Here is a 19,119-nt window from a genome sequence, read left to right on the forward strand (position 1 = left end):
TATACACAAAATATTGTTCAGTAAGTGAAGAATCGAAATTAAGAAACAAAAGTGTAACTTCTAAATCTATTAACAAGACTCAATAGAAACTGAAAATTAAGATACCAAATTCTTCATTTACTAAATTGACATCCTTGATAGTTTACAATACATCCGAAGTAAATTCGAAAAGAAAGTTAAAAAATTATTAAAAGGAGCTAAGCATTGAAATTCGAAGAACGAAGGCAAAGCAAGGTTTGAATACATCAGAAACTTCGACCATCTTTGACATGGTCATTATCAGACCATCTTCGAGAAGGAGAATATGTTGTTTGAGATCCTCAAGTAAGGAAATGACCTCAGAGTTAGATGAAGAAGGCTGAGCTGATGATTTTCTAGGATGGATAGTGAAGGGTGAAACAAATTTAGACTGATCTCAAGGAGTTTTAAGCAATGTTGTCAAAATCGCGATCCGGATCGTAGGATCGTACGATCCGAATCTATTGGATCGATCCAGATCGTATGCGAAATCGAAAAATGGCTTATTTTGCATGGGATCTGTAGAATTGCTTGTAGGATCATAGGATCGTACGATCCTACGATCCTATTGCGATTCTATGAAATTTTGCAAGTTTTTTAGAAAAGAGGCTAAATTTTGTAACAAAATGAAAACATTTGGGGCAAGCTTATAGTTTACAGAAGAATTGCAACCTTTAATTGCAATTGTGTGACATTTTTTGTCTCAAAAGTCAAAAGAACACACTAAAGATTCTCACGGGTCATATTTTTGTCTCAAAAGTAAAAAAAAAACACACTAAAGCAGAGGTGAACTGGAGCAATTTCTTCCCCATCTCCACTTGAAGCTTCTTTTCTCATCTGAATACTAGAGTTTAGGTGCAAGATTATAATATTAAATGCGAAAGCAACTAAATATAAGGGGATAAAATATAAGATGGCACTTGTTGCAAAAACCACATGACAGATCATTTTGTATTTTTTGAAGCTTTTGCTGTTTGCTCTTAATCGTGATTGTTACATGTTTCTTAGAGCTCCAAAGTTCACAACTAAATACATAATTCGTGCGATCCTCAGTGCTTATGGAAGATTATCATTGGACGTATAATTATATTTCCAAACTTTGCATGTACAAAAAAAAAAGAAAAAAAGGAAACTAAAATATATAAACAAACCAAAGAGAAGATTGCCAATGATTTCACAAGATTGCGATTTTCGAGTTTGATTTTACCATTCAAAATTTTCAGAATTTATCTCTTTTTCTAGAAATTCATAATATTTTAAAAGCAAAAGAGTCCAACGCAGAAATAACATAACCATTAATACTGCCTATTTCAAATATATATATATATATATATATATATACTTGTCATGTGTAACCGTAGAAAACAATAGACCGGCACTACTAATTGAACTTTTTCAGCAAAAACCCTAAATAGATGAATATTTCCCACGTCGAACCGTTACTGATTTTCCTATAAAGGGTTTAGAGGGATGCCACATAACCTGTTGTCGAAACGGTCACAACAATGTTAACACTATCGCTTGAGTCGTGCATAGCACTGTCCTAAGAAACTATTTCATGAAATTGAAATGTCTCCCCAGGATTAAACAAGCCTTCTTCTATTTGTTGCGAACAAGAAAGACAGGCTTTCTTCTTGTTGCAAACTAGAAGGACCAGAACTAGTAAATTAAAACCAGCAGATATAGAGAGAGAAGATGAGAACAGAATTGTCAGGAAGGTATCAACTGACAGAAATAAGAGAGAGAGAGAGAGAGAGAGAGATAGAGCAGCTATCAGAAAGATATCAACTGAAGCTACTGGGGTGATTTTCTGAGAAGGGAATGGATCCTATTTATAGATTTCAGAATGAGGTACAACCCTTCTCACTTCCGATGTGGGACAAAGACTGCAACTCTTCTCACTTCCCAATGTGGGACAGAGAAAGCAATACTTCTCATTTTTAGATGTGGGACAAAGAATATTTTTGAAATACTATATATTTTACAACAATCTCCTTCCTATTTCAAAAAAATTCTTTGGATAAAGGAAGAATTTTAAAAGTACTCTGCTGGATTTGGTTGAAATGTAATTAGATTGGTGTCTTTTGGACTATGAACCAAACATAGATTGATAAAATATGATCTACAGAATTATTGGTGAAATATAAATTTCTATGAACCAATAACTCTTGATGTATGACAGAGATTTTATCAATCACATTGCAACCCATAATTTGCTGTTAACGCGGTTTTGCGCTTTTAGGCCATGCGCCTGCCTGGTTATTTCATGAGAGCTCTAAAGATTTGACCAATGAATTTTATAGGAGCGGCCTCACTCCACTCTCATATAGGTGAATTCATCAAGTGTATACTCCTTTAAATACACCTCCCTAATGGGATATGAATTCATTAAGAGTTTTAACTCATCCTCAATTACTCAAAACACTTATTTCCGGAGGGACTTAAATTTGAAGTGCTTTACGGTCAATATTGACTTGTTATTACCCATATGAACCTACTTCATGGGATCACCAATCACATAGGTTGGGTTACCATCTCTATTGATAACTTATTGGTCGAAGTCCCATTTCTTTTGAAGTTTGAAGAATCAATTTTCTTCCTACGGGTTTAGTCAGAGGATCGGCCTTCAACTCTAACTTCACATAATCAATGGAAATAATTCCATCTCTAAGCAGCTGCTTTACGACATCATGTCTCATGTCTCAATCTCATGTGTCGACTTTTACAATTATAAGATTTATTTTTTGCAATAGCAATAGCCGCTTGACAGTCACAGTGTATAGACATAGGATACAACAGATCCTTAATAGGAGGAATATTGGCTAAGAAATTTCTTAACCAATCTGCCTCAGAACCAGTCAACTCCAGAGCTATGAACTCCGATTCCATAGTTGACCGAGCAATGATTGTCTGTCTGGCTAACTTCCATGCTACTGCACCACCACCAAGGGTGAACACATAACCACTAGTGAATTTTGTATCATTTGAATCAGAGATCCAATTAGCATCACTGTAACCCTCTAATACAGTGGGAAATCCACTATACAAGATTCCAAAATTCATGGTACCTCTCAAATATTTCATTAGTCTGACTAATGCAAACCAATGCTCACAATTGGGATTGTGAGTATATCTACTCAGTCTACATACAGCATAAACTATATCCGGTCTAGTGAAATTCATCAGATGCATCAGACTCCCAATAATCTGAGCATATTTAGACTGAGCAATTGGGTCACCATTATTTTTCTTTAACTGAGTGTTAGCATCATAAGGAGTACTCACAGGTGTCACATCATAATTTTCAAACTTCCTAAGAAGTCTCTCTGTATAATGTTCTTGTGACAACATTATACCATCACCCCTCCTTACGATTTTAACACCCAATATCATTTTGGCTTCACCCATATCTTTCATATCAAAATTAGAAGACAAAAAACATTTAGTACTATTTACAATATCTAGACTAATACAAAATATAAGCATGTCATCCACATACAAACTGATTATCATATATTGATCATTTATAATTTTGACATATACACATTTATCCACTTCTACAGACGAAAATTCGTCTTTAATCAATACTTGATCAAATTTCTCATGCCACTGTTTAGGAGCTTGTTTTAGGCCATAAAGAGATTTAGTTAATTTACAAACCTTATTTTCTTGTCCAGAAATGATACATCCCTCAGGTTGGATCATATAAATTTTTTCTTCTAAATCACCATTTAAAAAGGCTGTTTTGACATCCATTTGATGAATAAAAAGTTTATGAATAAAAGTCAGAGCAAATAAAACCCGAATAGAGGCAATTCTTGTTACTGGTGCAAATGTGTCAAAATAATCAATATTTCGTTATTGAGAAAATCTCTTAGCTACTAAACGAGCTTTGTATTTATCAATAGAGCCATCAGGATTATATTTTCTTTTGAAAATCCATTTGCAACCAATAGGTTTTGCACCAGGCGGTAAATCTACCAAAATTCAAGTTTTATTTTTCATAATAGAGTCAATTTCAATTTTTATTGCTTCTTTCCAAAAGTTGCTATCAGAAGAAGAAATAGCATCAAAATAAGTTAAAGGATCATTATCAACAAGAAATGTTTGAAAATCATTCCCACAGGAAAATTCTTTTCTTGGCCTTTTACTCCTTCTCAACTTCTCATTAGAGGTTGTTTCTTTATTTATTTCAACAGGTGCATGAGAAATTTTATTAGACAGTGGAAAAATATGTTCAAAAAATTCAGCATTTTTTGTCTCAATAATTGTATTACAATCAAGTACATCACTTCTTAAGACAAGAAATCTATATGCAGCACTATGTTCAGCATATCCAATAAACATACAATCAGAAGTTTTAGAACCTAATCTTCTTTTCTTAGGTTCAGGCAATAATATTTTAGCTAAACACCCCCACACTTTTAGGTATTTCAAATTAGGTTTATAATTTTTCCATAACTTATAAGATGTTTTGCCCGTTCTTTTATGTGGAATTCTATTTTGTAAATGACAAGCAGATAAAATAGCTTCCCCCCCACAAATTATCAGGAGCATGGGAACTAATTAACATGGAGTTCATCATTTCTTTTAATATTCTATTTTTTCTTTCAGCTACACCATTAGATTGTGGTGAATAAGGTGGTGTTACTTCATGTATTGTACCTTCATGTTCACAGAAGCTATCCAAAGCTAAATATTTACCTCTTCTATCTGATCTAATTCTTTTTATCCTTTTATTAAGTTGATTTTCTACTTCAGACTTATAGGATAGAAAAGCATTATGAGTATCATCTTTATTTCTAAGTAAATAAAGTTTAGTGTATCTAGAGTAATCATCTATAAAAGTAACATAATATCTTTTACCTCCTCTAGTCATAGTTTGTTTCAAATCACCTAAGTCAGTGTGAATTAAACTTAATAATTCAGTTTCTCTTTGGACACTTACACAACTTTTCTTTGTTATTTTAGTTTCTGTACATATTTCACATTTGTCTATTTTATCAGTAATACCAAAAATTAGGCCACTAGATTGCATTTTCTTTATATAACTTGCATTAACATGTCCTAATCTAGCATGCCATAAAGAAATTGAATCAACAATATAAGCAGAAGAAGAAGCATTCTCATTAAGCACGTTTGAAATGTTAAGTACAAAGAGTCCCTGGTTACAATAGCTTTTCCCCACAAATATATTATTTTTTTTATCATTACGATCTTATCAGATTCGAATGACACTTTCACCCCAACTTTTCCTAGCAATGCTATAGAAACCAGATTTGCCTGAATGTTTAGCACATGCAACACATCAATAAGAGCCAAAGTTTTTCCTGAAGTAAGTTTCAAGAGCACTTCGCCCTTACCCAGAACTTTAGCAGTTCGTAAGTCTCCAAGGTAGACTACTTCTTCATCATCCCCTATTGGAGTATAGGAGGAAAACGCTTCTCGATTTGCACATATGTGCCGAGTAGCCCCAGAGTCTCCCACCCATTCTTTCACATTGGCTGCAATGTTCACTTGAGAGATGACTGCAGCAATTATTTCATCTCCTTCGGTTAAATTAACCTTAGGAGGATTAGCATTTACTTTGTCACCCTTATTGTATCTACACTAGGTAGCATAATGTCCTGGTTTTTCACAATAATAGCAATTGCCTTTCTTTTTCTTAAAGTTGGAAATATTGGACTTGTAGTTGGGATTTTTTGGTCTATTATACTGGGACTTATTAGCTTGCATGCAACTACTATACACGTCAAATAATTTATTTAAGAGTGTTTGTAAAATAGTATGACGACATACCTTATTGGCATATTGCCATGATTCTTGTATCTTAGTATCCACGGTTGCAGCAGGTTGGGATTCTGTCAGTGCATAAGCCACTCCATGAATGTCGAGTAGAGAGTGTACATGTTCTTGCCACCTTCTGAAGTTTGCATTGGCAAAAACTTCAATTTTGGAGACATCCGGAAAAGGCTTAGCAAATGGTATTGCGACTACTGCTGCTGCGGATGAAGGTTGTGTGGTATTAACACTGTCGGAGGCCATAGTTTCTTAGATTGTTGTCGAAACGGCCACAACAATGTTAACACTATCGCTTGAGTCGTGCGTAGCACTGTCCTAAGAAACTATTTCATGAAATTGAAATGTCTCCCCAGGATTAAACAAGCCTGCTTCTATTTGTTGCGAACAAGAAATACAGGCTTTCTTCTTGTTGCAAACTAGAAAGACTAGAACTAGTAAATTAAAACAAGCAGATATAGAGAGAGAAGATGAGAATAGAATTGTCAAGAAGGTATCAACTGACAGAAATAAAAGAGAGAGAGAGAGAGAGAGAGAGAGATAAAGCTGCTATCAGAAAGATATGAACTGAAGCTGTTGGGGTGATTTTCTGAGGAGGGAATGGATCCTATTTATAGATTTCAGAATGAGGTGCAACCTTTCTCACTTCCGATATGGGACAAAGACTGCAACTCTTCTCACTTCCCAATGTGGGACAGAGAAAGCAATACTTCTCATTTTTAGATGTGGGACAAAGAATATTTTTGAAATACTATATATTTTACAACATAACCTTCATCATATAATAATTCATCAGCAAAACTCAAGAACTAGTGCTTTGGCTTCACCATGCAACCGGAGATCGCATTGGCATCAACTATGGCAGCCTTTACAAAATGATAACAGACAACATACAACCAGCAAAAGAATTGCTCCCACAAAGATTAGGCTATCCTTGGTACCCCAACCAGGAATAAAGTGAGGCAACTGCATCTTTATCTTTTGTTCTTGTTGTCTAGGCTAAGAATTGAACCAAGCAAATTTTCTAAAGAAAACAAGTACAAAGTTTCACAGCAAACAAAGGAAGGAGAGATCATGCACAAGATGTACTTTTACAAGTGAGACTAGCTATTTTAATTACAAAAGCATAGACTCATGGATTGGGAAATTAACACAGCTAAAATTAGAAATTAGGAAACAATATACATAAAATATTGTTCAGTAAGTGAAGAATCGAAATTAAGAAACAAAAGTGTAACTTCTAAATCTATTAACAAGACTTAATAGAAAGTGAAAATTAAGATACCAAATTCTTCATTTACTAAATTGACATCCTTGATAGTTTACAATACATCTGAAGTAAATTCGAAAAGAAAATTAAAAAATTATTAAAAGGAGCTAAGCATTGAAATTCGAAGAACGAAGGCAAAGCAAGGTTTGAATACATCAAAAACTTCCTTCCATAGAGAGTTTCGTACGGAGCCATTTGAATAGAAAAATGACTACTATTGTTATGTGCAAACTCAATCAAAGTCATGTGTTGGCCTCAACTTCCATCAAAATCCATGATACATGATCGCAACATATTCTCAAGGATTTGAATGGTCCTTTCTGATTGTCCATCTGTTTGGGGATGATAAGTCGCATTAAAACTTAGTTTGATCCCTAAAGTTTCTTGCAGTTTTTGCTAGAATCAGAATACGAATCGAGAATCTCTGTCAGAGACTATACTCACCGGTACCCTATGTAATCTCACAATTTCATCCAAATATAGTTTAACAAGTTTCTCCAAAGAATACTTCATATTAATTGGCAAGAAATGAGCCGACTTAGTCAATCGATCTACTATCATCCAAACTGCATCATGCCCCTTTTGAGTCCGTAGTAACCCTGATACAAAATCCACCGTAACATGTTCCTATTTTTATTCTGGTATCTCTAAAGACTGCAACAATTTGAAAGGTTCCCGATGTTTGACTTTTACTTGTTGATAGGTAAGGCAAGTTTGGACGAACTGTGCAATCTTCCTTTTCATATTGTCCCACCAATACAATCATTTTAGATCTTGATACATTTTACTACTTCTGAGATGCATTGTATACTTGGATCGATGAGTCTCTTCCAAATTTTCCTTTTTAACTCTTCATCCTTTGGTACCACTATTCGATCTCGAAATTTTAGAATCCCATCAAGTCCTACTTTAAGTGCTAGATTTCTATGCTAAAAATCCAGCACTTAAAACAGGGAAAAGTAAGGTTTTCATCTCTTAAAACTTATCATTTTTCACTTAAATCCACCACTCATGCTAGGGTTAACGTATAATCAAGTGTTTAGGGCATTAACAAGATGATTTCACCATACAAAACCAAAAGTAAAGCTAAACAAAATCACTCTCTCTTTTAGCCAGTTTTGAGCAGATTTCCAGCCATGAAAACAATGACAGAAATGGAGTTTAAACCACTGAAAGTTTATGATTTTGGTTCAAATCTAACATACACTTATAGTGTGACGCTCCCACTTCTCCCAAGGGCGAACCCAAGGGTATCTGCGGAACGCCTGCCTAGCTCTCGCCAGGACTCAGTACGATTCCCATTCAAGTTTAATACAATAATAACTATTAATACTAGACGACGTAAGAAAAGAAGTCACTTCTATACATAGATATTCAATCTTACATTACAAGTTCAAAATACATCCACTTTCCAAGACAATACAATTTCCCAAAAGATGTCTAGACAAATACATTCCAAAATTCTAGCCAAAAGAGCCATCAAGTAGGCTTTTCCATAATTTCTTCCATTTCAGCTCCTGTTAAGAAAAACAAATCAACGGGGTGAGCGGATGCTCGTGAGGCCAAGAAAAAAAAACAAAACATGCACATGCAAACACGTAGTTCGAGTTACAAGTAAAAATAACATATGTACAAGAATTAAAGCCAGAAAGTTCAAGTAATTCACAATTTATAACATAACACACTTGTTAAGGATACAGGAGCTCTCAGGAGCTAATTTTCACTTGTTTTGCCAAGGTTCGATCCGATACCCCCTCGTGATGACACTCCGTCATCCGGGTAGGTATTAAGTCCGTAGAAACTTCACTTACTACTTCCTCCATCCACCATTACACCCTCTTGGATCCGTCACCAAACACGCATGAAAAGGGCGATACTACACGAGTATGCCGAACAAGATCTCAAAAGATCAAGTTGTGTTTTGTAATATTCTCATGGTTCATCAAGCTTCTCGACCAAGCCCATACCGGCTCGAGTCGCAAGATTGGCCAATGAGATTTGGGCGTCCCCCACGAGTACACGTATAATACTCAACGAGATTCACTCCGATCGACATACAAGTCATGTTCACGTATAATACACGTATAAGTCAAATAAAGGAGAACGAGTGCGATAAAGTACACACTCGTCTCATCACGTTATGTTCACGTATACAAGTAGATTAATCAAGAAAACACGACAAATCATGCACTTGACACTCACCGATTCAAAATAAGTGAGCAAACAATGCTTTAAGTGTCCGCACCGAGATTCCCTTCGAAATCTCCTTGAGCGCCTGAACAATTAACAAGTATTTCTTACTCACAATCACGTATTAATCAAGAAAGAAGTTACACTCATTTAGACTAGTGAATACTTCAAACAAAGAACCTTAACCACTCACAATAAAGGTTCAAAAGTGAGGTTTTATTAACACAAGAAAAACTGATTTCCTTTATGAAATCGAGTTAAAACGATCAATCATTATCAAAGGGTAGGGAAGAGTTTCCAAACACTCATTTCCCATCGTGTCAGAAAATTTCAGTTTTTGCACGTCAAATTTAGAAAAATCAGAACTTGCACTCAGTAGGTCCAAAATTGGAAAACTTTACCGTTGGAATCTTGGTTCAAAGTACTAAAAGTTCCTAGAAGATACTTTTCAAAGATTCTAAATGGAAGACAATCAATTTTCAGCTCAAAGTAGCTGATCTTGCAGTTTCGATCATGTTTTTCGGCAAACTTTGGAAATTCGGAAAAATTCACAAAAAGTGAACTAACCTCTGAAATTTGTAACACAATAAGAATTCCATTCAAGGTTTTAAACACAAAAAATGAAACTAGATTTGGAGTTTTGAGTGCCAAAATATAGCAGCTCAAATTTGGCCAAAATTGAAGACTGTTCTGTGAATTTTCCAGATTTGAAAACAAATTTTGGGACTTCAGTTGGGTATCGAAATGGTCTTAGAATAACACCAAATTTGGTACAATTCAACTTCCATACGGGGACTACTCCTCTATCAAATTTCACGTAAAAAATCGTACAGGAAGGTAGTTAACAAAACTACCAAAGTTCAAGAAATTTCCAAGACAAATCTGTCTTCTTGCTTTCTTTTCCTTTTCAAACACTTTGCACCATGAAATCAGTCCCATTTTGGTTCATTTGTTAAACCAAGGTCCAAGAAACATTTCATAAGCAGTTCATAGTTGGTTGACATCAAAATTTTCAAAGCAAAATATCTCACAAACAACCAAATCAGTTGGCCAGCAAAAAGTAGGGTTTTCTAGTTCTACTGCAGTTTACAAATTGTACCATATCTCACTCAATACAACTTGGAATTGAGAATGGTCAGTGGCGTTGAAAACTAGATTCAAAAGGCTACATTTCATCAGCAGAAGTCATTTTAAAAATCAGTTCATAGGTAGTTCGAATTCAAGCGACAATTCACAGCTTCTCACTGCCATTCGAACAGAATAGCAGAACAGAACAGGAAACTTTGGTGAATCACTATGGATCACTCAGTTCAAACTAGATGGTGCATTTTACACCGTTGGAAAGCTACAACTGTCTAGTTTCACTCGATTTTGACTTTTGTACATAGAGATATGTTCAATTAAAGAGACACTGTTCATCAGCCTAGAATACGTTTTCCAGGTTTCTATAAATTTCGAAAATTCAACTTTTGCTCAACCATTTCAAATGATTTTTGGTAGAAACTTTCTACACATAATATATAACACATATCTATCAGTTTTACAATCATTTGAGCCCCCAAAATTCGAAATACAGGTACGGCAAAAATAGGACAGATTTGTCTAGCATTCCTGCGAAATTTTTCCTTCGATTCCTCTCTTTCTTTCAAATCTTAACACTCATCTACACACTAACACACATATTATCATCATATCAACCCATACAACCAAGGTGGGAATTCATAGAGCCCACTTCAACCAATCCAATCCAAGTAACAACAACAATAATGAAGATACAGGCTTCAAAACCAAGAATAAACCCACTAAAGCCAAGAATAAAAGATTGGATGGTGTTGGATGATTACCTCCTAGCCTTGAGAGAAACCAGAAATTTTTGCACCACTAAAGCTCCAAGAAACCGCAAGGATGATGCCTTTCTTCTAGCTTAAGTGAATCTCCAAGCAATTTATGAGTTGGATGCAAAGTTTGAGATGAAATGGAGGAAGATTTGAAGTAAAAATGGAGTGAGCTTCTTTCTTTCTTTTTCTTGCTGTTCGGCCGGCACTAATGGAGTAAGGACAAGAGTTTTGATGTTATGTGAACCTTCCTTGAGAAGCTTAAGGGTTTTGGGCAAAATTTCTAACAAAAGTCAACTCGCAATAGTGCTCGCGCGCGCGCGCGTTTCGTCCAATTTCTCTCTGGTTTGTTTCAATTGTGCACTAAACCTCTAATTTAATTCCTTTAATACTGTAATTATTCACTCTCAGTAGTCTAGTATTAGTTTCTTAAATCTCCAATTAGCCATTCTGGCTCGATTTATGCGAACTTCCAATTCGCGCGCGTTAAAACGAAATTGAAAAGAAATTCTTATAACGATAATATAATTAACTAATACTAGGATAAATAATTATAAAAATAACTATTTTTAAAAATAAAACATGAGTCCTCAAATTTTCAAGATTATTGCACTCTCAGATCAAATATTGCCTCGAAAACGTGTATTCGCTATTTCTTACTAAACAAGCCTCCGAAAAATAAATTTTTGCTAACGAAATGTTTTAAAAACATAAGGGAAACATTGTTCCATACATATGGACTTAAAATGGTTGAAATAAATAATTCAGAGAAAATGGGTGAATAAATATTTAAATAATCCAGTAATATACGATAAAAAAAAAAAAAATTTCCGGGTCCTCACATATAGTTTAAAGTCTTATAGAGTGTTTTGAGTAAAATTGAGCTTAAAATCATCATGAAAACTTAGAAATCAAGGCTGAAATTCTAGCCCTTGTTTTCGGCCAGCAAGCAACAAATTTCCCAATTTTCAACCAAACATATCTAGCAAATCCATAAGGTTTCATCACCAACATAATAATAGATATATAAAGTCAAATCTCAACAAGAAAACCACCATAATTGCATATATATCCAAACCCTAAGAACTCAAGTATCAAGTTCGAGAATCATCAACTTGGGAGACTTCCAAGATTCACCATTGTCTTTAATCCCACAAAACTAACTTATTTTAAACAAAAGGTAAAGAAAGAAGGATAATCTAGCATTTTTACCTCTTTTGCTTCTCAAAGCATAGTGAAAAGCAACCTACAACCCACCAAATCTTCTTCCCTTCCAAGTTTAAGCCAAGGTTGGTGGTATGATCAAGATCTTCCCTTCCTTCCCATAAATCTAAACAAGATTGAAGTTAGAATTGATGAAGTTTCTCTTCCCTTTTCTTCCTAAAGCTCTCAGCCCTCTCTCTCTCTCTTTCTCTTGTTGTTTTTTTTTTTTTTTTTTTGACAGACAAGAAATGGAACAAAAATGGTAAGAAAGGTTTGGTCAAAGAAGTCTTTAAAGAACAAAGCGTGGTTCCTATTGCGCCACATGTCCAATTCTCATACCTTTTTGTTTCAAATATCTCATCTCTCTCTTATTGCACTAAACTCCCTCTTTTTTTCACTAAAGTTTCCTTACACACCTTACTAAAAGTCACAGTCACCCCATTCACTAACTCCCACATGTAACAATTAATAAATTCATTAAAGCTAAAATTATTTTCAAATCAATAAATGAATAAATAAGTAATTAAATGAATAAAATGCAATGTAGTTAAAACGGGTAAAATGACAAAATTTTTCAGATCCTCACACCCTCCCCCTTAAAAGAATTTCGTTCTCGAAATTCTCACATTGTCTTGCAAATAGTTCAGGATATTTCTTTTGTATTTCTTTCTCTACTTCCCAAGTTGCTTCTTCCATCTCGTGATTCTTCCAAAGAACTTTAACCAAGGGAATTTGCTTGTTTCTTAGTTCTTTCACCTTTCGATCTAGAAGTTGCACTGGTCGTTCCTCGTAGATTAAGATCTCATCAATTTCAATATCTTCTGGCTGGAGCACATGAGTTGGATCTGGGTGGTACTAAGTTCCAACAAAGTAATCTCAGCCCAAATCACATGGTTTCTATCTCAATTCAAGGGGAACATCCATGTATACCTTAGGTCAATGATTTAAGTAAATGGTAGTGCAAAAAATTTCTCATTTTCATCCACCAATTTGAGTTTAACACTGCCCAAATCAATTTTGTTTCTAGGTTGGAAATCCTGCACCTAAACAGGAAAAATGAGGTTTTCACCTCTTAAAACTTATCATTTTTCACTCAAATCCACCACTCATGCTATGGTTAAGGTATAATCAAGTGTTTAGGGCATTAACAAGATGATTTCACCATACAAAACCAAAAGTAAAACCAGTGAATCAACTCATGCATGCCATGTTTAAAGCATTAAAAGTTTAACAAGCCAAAAGGTATAAGTTCGCAGCCAACATTTTAGAGATAAAACTGGAGTTAAAGCTCAAAGAAAATGGTAGCTACATATTCCCGATTTAAGAAGGAATTTTTTTCCTGTAAAATAGCATCCATTTGTCGAAAGCAAGGTCGAAATTTAACCATGGTTCATGGTTGGAAGTTTTCCTCCATAACAAGTTACTTGTAAGTGGATTGCTAACCCAAAAACTCAACTTCTTTTCATGGTTCAAGTATAAATTATGCAATGCCTCATAGTGTGACTATAAGGCATAAATTCCTTTGAAAACTTCAACAGAAATGGAAGTTACAAGCTAGAAAACACAGCTTCTACCCTACGGTTTAGGCAAGAATATTCCAGCAAGTGTTTACTCACTTTCAATCATAAATCACACAGAAACAAGCTCATAATACACAGACAAGTGCAAATCCAACATTTCCAGCCAAGTTTATACCAAAATATCCATTCAAAGTCTAGGAAATTTCCATCGCTTAAGTTAGCAAATGATATAACTGTCAAGGCAAGCATTAAATACAAGGCAAAATCAAAGATTATAGGGTATCTTTGACCAACACTTGCACAATTTTCAGTTCACAAAACAATACACAAAAGGGAAAAAAAAATCCAATGTAGGTCGAAGAAACTTCAGTCTTTTTGGTACACAAAAATACTAATTAACGTTATAAAGTGGCCTCTAATCAAATTGTAGAGATGGTTCTCTCTTCGATTCCTGATTCTCTCCTCCATTGGCTACTCCAGCCGTTGTCAGAATCGTAGTTGTGCCTGTCCACGCATTCGTTCTTCAATACATAAGTAAGACAAATAACCAGAAGGCTTCCAAGGCCTAAGACTAGAACAGTCGGGACATATGCACAAAATGGCATCTTAATCAGTTCTTAATCAGAGTTTTTAGTTCTTTTATCTAGGCTAATAATTAATCAAAAAATATTGTATGAAGATTAATCACTTCTTCTAGTTCATGATCGATTAAAGATTAAATATTGTATAACTTCTTCGAGTTCACAATCGATGTCTTCACTTTGTTCACGGGAGTAGTTTGCATAATCAAGGAATGCTTATTAAGAAGGAAATTAACCAAACTAAAATTGACTAACGTTAGTAAGACGCCCAAAATATGTTAAATTAGTAAACTAGCAATTTTTAGTGCAATGCAATTTCCAAAGTTTAAAACTTATGAAAAGGCTACATTTACGAAATATTAACACTTGAACTGCATTTTAATGAGTGCCTAGTGTTCACTTGTTAGATAACCCTTGTTTGACAACTATTTATATCAATAGCAATGATAATTTACAGCATTAGTATTAGAACTTGTATAATGTGTGAATTTAGTCCCTCTTAATTTTTTGGTACATGTAAGTTACAATGTGTAAATAAGAGTAATTGAACACTTTTTAAGTAATTTACAGGTTTAAAATTACTTTGTTTATAAGGTGTAAATTATGTTACCTAAACTTTAACTAGATGCTTGTTCTAAACTTTAATCATGTTTTACAATTTTCGTAATCTTTATGTAATCTCTATGGTTTTTATGAAGGTTATGTATTTAAATATTTTTAATTTATTTTCTTACACCATTTGTAAAACATTTGGGAGTAATCTAGGCTTGGCATTCTTTATGGATTATATTTGTTTAGGCTGAAATATTGGGGACCAATTTGTCCCAATTGAACTATTTTGAGGACTATAATTGGTTCGGCCAAAACATTAGAGATCAAATTGGTTCACAAACCTAATACTGAGAATTGGAATTGCATCCTTACCGCTATCAAATTCCAAAATCCTTAGTTGCCGGGGGAAAATAAAACCTAATAATGTTGGAGGTGCTTTGATAAGTGACAAATTTGTGCAACTTTTTGATGGGAAATTGTCATTTTTAGTCACTTTTGGGAAATTTAAGGTGAAACAAGTCATCTTTTTGTTTAAAATGTGGTGTTCAATAAGTTTATTAGAATCTTAAATAGTTTATGTCCCTTTTATTTGCATCATGTCCATGATTTTTGGTTAGAATCCTAAAGTTTGTGAGGGTAGCGAGTTTCAATGGTGGTTCGAGTCACAAGAAAAAGAAAACGAAGAAATTTGTCGAAAAAAAGGTTGACTCGAATCCCTCCAAGGAATCCAACTGGTTTTTTTTAAGAGGAATTGCTTGGAGGGATTTGAGGTAGTGAGTTGGATCGAAGAAACAAAATTCGAAGAAAAATAGGGGCAGAATTCGACCAATTTTTGGAGGGATTGTTGGAAGGATTCTAGTCAACAACATTTGTGGCTACAACTTGTCCAACTTGATCTCATCTACATAATTTCACTTTTTTTAGGAACTTTTTGTAGCTCATTTGCACCTGTAATTATGATAGTTTGAGCTTCTAATAGTTTGAGCTTCTTGACATTTCTTGAGCAAGGAAAAAGAGAGCTTTTTAGTTCTTAATACTTTTTACTAGATATTTTTCTAAGAAGAAGTTGAAGAAATATTTCATTTATAAATGATAGAGTGCATTTTAGTGAGTTATTTCGCTAGTATTCTATAGTTGTTTGGACTAAATATTGCACTATTTGGTAGATTCTACTCATGTTTTGTGTTAGGTGTTAATTGCAGAAATTGGTGAAGAAAATGTGCTGAAAATCAATTCCAGAAGATTTTCTGACAGTTAGGCGCGGGCACACCTAGTTCCAGCCTTCAAGTCCGGATTCTCGAGATTTGTTGCACGTGAGAGGCTTCCAAAATTGCATCAAGTAGTTGGTTACAAATTAGGAAGCTAGTGGGCCACTCCCAAGAAGAAGGAAAACTGAGAAAGTTGACTTGTAATAGGGATTTCTTTTAAGAATTTGATTGGTATTAGAATACCAATCAATTAGGAGTCAAAGTAGGAAAGAAATCGTGAGACGTTTGGTTTCCATCTTTTTTGGGTGGCCAGAAACGAAAAGGGGAGCATTGTACTCTTGGATCTTTGATTTTTCTTGCCTTTTGGGAAAATTGGGAAGAAAAGAACGAAAAAGCAATAGTCTCCTTCTTGTCTTTTACTTTTCCTCTGTTGACCGAATTTGTGAGACACAATTGAAAGTTTTTCCGAATTCTTTTCGCATGGCTAGTTCTCCACTAATGGAGAACTAAATTCTTATTTCTAGTCAAGGGGACAACTGAAGATTTGGTTCAACAATAACTATGAGATTTAAATTATTTTAATTGTTTCTTTCATTCATTGATATTTGTATTTTTTCTACTTTTAATGATTATGACTATTATGTATGATTGAATAGTTGCGCAATATTTAATTATTTACGTAGTTTATTTGCTAATTGGGGGTAGTTGAATCCGTAATTGTTTGATTACTCGCATATCGGTAGCAACTGAAATAATTGAATTTGTGTCGGGAAAACGTACAATCTAATTTAAATAAACCCTCGTAGCGTGTTTATTGATTAGAGTAGGGTTTCTCTAGTTTTTAATGCAATTGAGAATTAAATCCTATGGTCGTACCTAGAGTTATTTCGAAATTAGAAAATAATCAACAGTCGTACCTTGACTATCGAAACAGTAAGGAGAGACTCACTGTCAGATCGTATCGATAGTTAAAAACCTACTTATTAATGAATGTTGGAATTATATATGAATCGATGATCAGTTGCATGAACCATTTCTGAAGTGTATCCATGGCTAGAGTTTTCCTAATTATTTCTCTTAATTAATTATTTTTCACAGTTAATTTATTTAGTTGATAATTTATTAGCATTTAATTCTCAAACCCCATGTTTGTCTTGAATTAAAAAGAAACGATCTTTTTCCCAGTCCCTGAGGAGACGACCCTACTTGCCACTGTTTACTAGTTAGTAAATTTTGTCAATTGTTTAATTCTGGTATATCGGATTAAGCAAACTCTTCGGAATCGGGGTGAATCAAATAACCTAATGCATATCCAGAGTCCCTGCTACAGTACCTGAAATTGATTATTGACTGCTTTTGGTGGTAGTTAGGTTCTTATTATTATTACAAAGGCTCGACACCTGTCAATTTTTGGCGCCGTTGCCGGAGACTGGTGCTTGAATTATTTGTTTCTTTTTGAGTTTATTTTATTTTTGATATTTTGCTAGTTATGCCTCATTCTTCTCGTACAGGCGAATTGATATACGACCCTGAAGTTGAGAAGGCAGCGCATAGGCGAAGACAAGAGACCAAGAAACGCAAAGAGGGACAGTCATCTACTGCATACGATTCCGAAGACGACGAAGTTAGCATAGCCAACAACCAAACACTAAGGGAGTTGGCCGCCCCGAAGTTGACTCACCAGCCTTTATGCATTACATTCCCAACTTTATCTGAGAATACTTCCTTCGAGCTAAAATCAAGGTTAATTCATCTCTTACTCTCGTTCCATGGTCTCTCCGGTGAGGAACCCTATAAACACATCCAGGAGTTCGAAGTGGTATGTTCTAGCATGAAACCTCCTGGAGTTACGGAAGAGCAGATTAAACTAAGAGCATTCCCTTTCTCTCTCAAGGATGTAGCGAAAGATTAGCTATACTACCTACCCGCAGGTAGTATCACAACATGGGCATAGCTGAAAAAGAAATTTTTAGGGCAAATTATACTTTACCCCCCTATGGTTTAGCCTTTTTTTACATAATCTCCCTATAGTTTCAAACACTATACATAACCCCCTCATGGTTTGGATTAAAGTGTCTAAATGACGGAAATAGTCATTCGTAACGAAACTTCTAAAAATGTCAAAATTACCTTTATAAATACATGACACACTAACCCCGTATGATTTTTATATTTTACCATATAACCCCTTTATACTTTAATACTTTACCATATAATTCTCTTATGATTTTCAAAATATATACATAACCCCCCTTGGTTAATAAATAATTTTCAACTTTACATAACGGTATTTTTGACATTTTAGGTGACTCCGTTAAGAATGATTATTCCCGTCACTTTGACATTTTAATTCAAAACATGAGAAGATTATGTATAACTTTCAAAATTATAGGGGGGTTATGTAAAAAAATGTAAAAGCACAGGGGGATAAAGTGAAATTTGCCCAAATTTTTAGAAAAATTATTTCCTGCATCCCGAGTTGCAAGTTTGAGAAAAGAGATATGCAGTATCAAGCAGTACCCCGGGGAGTCTTTATGTGATTATTGGAAAAGATTCAATAAGTTGTGCACTAGATACCCTCAACATCAAATTAATGAATAGTTATTGATCCAGTACTTCTATGAGGGGCTGCAATCATCTGACAAAAGTATTATTGATGCTGCGAGTGGAGGAGCACTGGCAAATAAGACACCGAAAAAAGCAATGGAGCTTATTGAAGCAATAGCAGAAAATTCTCAGCAATTTGGCTTCCGTGAGAGTAACCCTACCCGCAGGGTCAACGAGGTAGAGACGTCATCCATTCAGCAGCAACGGTCGGAGTTGATGTCTTTTATTCGGCAACTAGCCGTGGGGAATGCGCAGCGAGCGAAGGTCTATGAAATTTGTACAAACGTGGACCACCCCACAGACGCATGTCCCATTTTGCAAGAAGATGGAGCTGAA

The 19,119-nt window shown here is 34.8% G+C and overlaps 1 non-coding gene across 1 annotated transcript; it reads right to left on the reverse strand.

Annotated features, from left to right (window-relative positions):
• Positions 1-18,660: 18,660 nt before the first annotated feature.
• Positions 18,661-18,767, reverse strand: LOC113748552. Its single transcript, XR_003464405.1, has one exon. It is a non-coding gene; the product is annotated as a small nucleolar RNA R71 (small nucleolar RNA).
• Positions 18,768-19,119: the final 352 nt, after the last annotated feature.

This window comes from Coffea eugenioides, chromosome 9, assembly GCF_003713205.1.
Source record: "Coffea eugenioides isolate CCC68of chromosome 9, Ceug_1.0, whole genome shotgun sequence".
Lineage (NCBI taxonomy): Eukaryota > Viridiplantae > Streptophyta > Magnoliopsida > Gentianales > Rubiaceae > Coffea > Coffea eugenioides.